Genomic DNA, 4,769 nt, shown 5'->3' with positions numbered 1-4,769 from the left:
TCTGTTGTATCTGTAATGCTTCTTTTAAATAGGACTTTCCTGGAATTCCATAGTTTTATTTTGTGTTTAAAGGTAACAATTTAAATTTGTGACTGCTTGAATTATAATGTCTATATAGCTCCCATACAGACAAATGTTAAACTATTGAACTTTTTATCTGTTCCCTGTGCTAAGAAGTCGTTTTCTCAGCCACACAGGAATGTTATGACCGGTAATGACTTATTAGTGAGAGTAATCCAGTTCTGACTACAAGGAAGCTGTCATTCAGAGCCCTCGATTTTTAGGTTATGTTTCTACTGAAGCCAATTCACAGCATTTCCCCGCACACAAATTTGGAAGCAGTTTGAAATCAAACGGCTACTTCAGGTTTGCGTTGGGGGGGATGGGGGGTTAGAGCCTGTTGCATTTTTCCAGACAACCCATCCGCATCCCCATAGCCACGCATGGCAGGGCTAGGGAAATTTGAATTCGTACTTGCAACAGCAAACCAGGATAATTAATTATTTTGCTTCAAACAGAACTAAAAATAATGAAATACCAACAGGATGAGATAAACATGTGTATGTTTAGTGGCAAACATAATAATAACTGGACATTGTTCTCTTTCTTTTCTTTTTCTGGTTGAAAGAGTTAAACATTCAGGTATACTACTTTTCCTCTAGTCAGGACCTAGTCGGACTATAGCGTAATCCTCACTGATAAGGAATTACAGTCATTAATTTTTTTCCTGGCAGAGAACAGCTTCTGAGTGTATGGGATAGCTAAAAGGGATCAATATTTCATAGATTTTGGTTCATAGATTCTGTCACACCGTAAAAGTCTGTGTCATTCAGCTGGTACAAAAAACATTAAACCTACTTTTTCAGCTTTTAAACAGAAAGTAAAAACGGTGGATTCTGAAAAAGTAATTTTTTAGAATAAAGGTATAGATGTAATTGTTTATCTCATCATTAGTTCATTTTCAGCTCAGGTTTGCTTTCGGCAAGAAGTTACTCCAGTAAAGCTTCACTTTGGAAGTTGCAAGTCCTGTCCATAGAATCATATCAGTTAGGGATGGTCAATAAGATGCTGATAAGTAGATGTATATGTATATGCTAATTAGCAGGTTGGAAATAGATCAGTCAAATCCAGCTATAATTCACTGAGATGTATTAGCATCTCACTGTCCATCTCTGATATCAGTCCATACCTTGCACTGATAAAGGCCAAAACAGCTTGAAACATCTGTCTGCATCTTGAATGATATGGCTGGGTTTCAAAGTACACGGAGTAAGGATTTCCATATTCACTCATAGACCTATAGTGTTACATTATGGGAGAGAGCTCTTGCTCAAGCGAATCTGAATGTTTGTAGCCTTTAACTGGCATATGTGGGCCAACTTAAACAAATTCACATCTGGCCCATGTTTAGACAAATCTAGCCTTATGTTAATAACATGTAAATATTTTGCCCCCAAAATTAGGACCTCCTTGCCAGCATCAGGACACAATGCCAAGCAGCTGCAGCTAACACAATTTTGGGATGCAGTAAAATGGAAATAAAAACTCGAGATGCTAGCATAATATTGCCCCTGTTTAACTGTCTAGTAAGGCCACATCTGGAATATGGAATTCAGTTCTATGCACCACATTACAAAAAAGATATTGCAGTTTTAGAGCAGGTGCAGAGACGAGCAACAAAATTGATACGTGGGATGGAAGGTCTCACTTATCAAGAAAGGTTAGATAAACTGAGTTTATTTAGTCTAGAGAAAAGACGCCTTAGAGGGGATCTAATTAACATGTATAAATACATCAGAGGGCAATATAATAGCTTGGCGGATGAGCTTTTTGTCCCTAGGCCTTCTCAAAGGACTAGAGGACATGATCTGCGCATGGAGGAAAAACGTTTTAGCCATTTATTTAGGAAAGGGTTCTTTACAGTAAGAGTGATTAAGATGTGGAATGCATTGCCACAGGAAGTCGTTATGGCAAACTCTATACCTGCATTTAAAGGGGGCTTAGATGCTTTCCTTGCATTGAAAGACATCGATGGCAACAATTACTAGGTAATGCCTAATGATGTTGATCCAGGGATTGGCGGATGAGCTTTTTGTCCCTAGGCCTTCTCAAAGGACTAGAGGACATGATCTGCGCATGGAGGAAAAACGTTTTAGCAATTTATTTAGGAAAGGGTTCTTTACAGTAAGAGTGATTAATATGTGGAATGCATTGCCACAGGAAGTCGATATGGCAAACTCTATACCTGCATTTAAAGGGGGCTTAGATGCTTTCCTTGCATTGAAAGACAGCTTGGCGGATGAGCTTTTTGTCCCTAGGCCTTCTCAAAGGACCCAGAAGTACTTCCTGGGTCACGGCTTAGCTGCCGATTGGAGGAGGCGGGGAGCAAGATGGTGGAGGCGGGGGAGCGATGCGGGAGAGGAATTTGATTGACGGCTGGCAGGGCAAAGGAGGCAATCAGATTGTCGTCTGTCGCTAGTTTTTTGGGGGGTGAGAGCAGCAGAGCCCAGGGGAGACTGGCAGTGGCACCAGAAGGACACAGAGGCATGTAATTAGGCAGAGGACTGAGGACATAATTCTGTGTCCTATGATGTATATATTATCCGCATCAGGTACTCTTTTTAAGAAGGTATGGTAATTTTATATAAGAAATTAGTTTCATATTCTGTCATTTATTGACTGGACTAAGACAGAATCCTTAACACTTAAAGAGTAAGTAACTGTAACTAAGGATTGAACGTCATCCCAATCAGTAGCTGATACCCCCTTTCCCATGAGAAATATCTACCTTTTCTCAGACAGATCATCAGGGGCTCCGTGTGGCTGATATTAAGGTGACACCCCTCCCACAGTGTGATGTTAGCACCTAGGTACTGACATCACACTTTGGAAGCCTTGTTGCATTGTGGGAAATAATAGCTGTTTCAATCTGCCAAAAAAGCAGCATCTTCCACAGAAAGCACCTGCAAGCAGTAAAAATGTCACCTTGAGATACATTTTAAAATGTAAATAAAGGAGAGGAAATATTTTATAATGGGTTAACACTGACTAAATCATTGATAAATAATTGTTTTAAAAATGAAGCACTTTTTTCATTACATTATTTTCACTGTAGTTCCTCTTTAAAGTAATCCTTAGATGAATTGCACAAAGGATTTTAGCTTACTGTCTGCCCCCTCAGAGTCCATGCGGTTGTGTGCCCCTTCCTCTGATGCACCGCCGTGAGGCTCGTGATGAAGCTGGCTTGAAGGCCTCTGCGAATGCATGATCCCGGCCATGCATACCCTTCTGATCGTGCTCCTGTGGTCAGGAGCACTCTGCACAAGCTTAGTCTTAACAAACTGCACATGCGCAGTGGCGCATGAGTCGCAAACCACAGCGCATGCGCAACTTATAAGACTAGCTGAGCTTGCGCAGAATGCTTCGGACCACAGGAGCACAATCAGGGGGGTTGGGGTGGGGAGGTGTGTGGCCGCAAAAACCAGGGAGAATGGCAAGGGAGCTAACAGACCACAGGGGGTTGGAAGGTAAGTAGTAATCCTTTGCTGCACTTTGTCTCAGGTACACTTTAAACACATTCACATGTTGTGTTATTTTTTAATTATTATTTTAATCATGTTTATGTGGCCATATAATGTGATTAACCAACATTGAATTCCTGGACATTTCTTGAGATTGCTTGATGACAACTCTACAGGTTTATGTTTTATTGAGGTTGGGGAACACCAGAGGACAAAAGTGATGAATGCACTGATCAGCCAAAAACACCTGTCGATGTGGAGCACCCTTGTGTTGCCATCTTTTACACTTGAAGACACGGACTCTACAAGACCTCTAAAGGGGTCCTGTGGTATCTGGCACCAAGACTCTAGCTGGTCTGTAAACTGTGAGGTGGGGCCTTCATGGATCAGACTTGTTTTTTTCCAGCGCACCCTACAAATTCTGGATCAGGTTGTGAAATTGGGAATTCAGAGGCCAAAGAAAATGTGATTTATCAGACCAGGTGACCGTCTTCCATTTCTCTGTGGCCCAGCTCTGATGCTCACATGCCCATTGTGGGCCGTTTCAGCAGTGAACAGCGGCCAGCATGGTCACTAACTGATCTGCAGCTACACGGACCCATGTGCAGCAAGCTGTGATGATCAGAACGTTCTTTCTACAGTACTTTCTTTCATTGCCAGCATTAAGTTATACAGCAAGTAGTACTACAGTAGATCTTCTGGTGGGATCAGATCAGATGAAGCTAGCCTTGGCTCTTCATACGTGTTAATGACTAAGGGGCTTCCTTTTGGTAGATACTAACCACTGCACGCCAGGAACATCCCACAAGCCATTTTGCTAATCCTTAGACCCAGCCATATATAAGTCACAGTTTTTCTCTTGTTAAAAGTCACTCAGACCTTTGTGATTGCCTATTTTTATTGCTTTCAGCAAGATACCCTCAAGAAATGACTGTTCACCTGCTGCCTAATAAATCTCACCTATTGAGAGGAGCCATTGTAAGGATATAATCAATGTTGTTCACCTCACCTATCAGTAGCTGCACTGGTCAATGTATTGAAAAGTCTGGTGCATGCATATGGCATGCTGGCACCTCATTTTGTTTGACTGCAGGACATGTAATGTACCATAACTGGGATTATTTCTCTTTTGATGTTGACTGTTGACCATATAATACTTAAAGTGGTCCTGAAGTGAAAAAAAGTGCCCCTAGGGGGTACTTACGTTGGGAGGGGGAAGCCTTTTGAACCTGCTGAGGCTTCCCTCAT

Source organism: Hyperolius riggenbachi, chromosome 2, assembly GCF_040937935.1.
Source record: "Hyperolius riggenbachi isolate aHypRig1 chromosome 2, aHypRig1.pri, whole genome shotgun sequence".
Classification (NCBI taxonomy): Eukaryota; Metazoa; Chordata; class Amphibia; order Anura; family Hyperoliidae; genus Hyperolius; species Hyperolius riggenbachi.
This window is presented reverse-complemented; position numbering follows the sequence as displayed.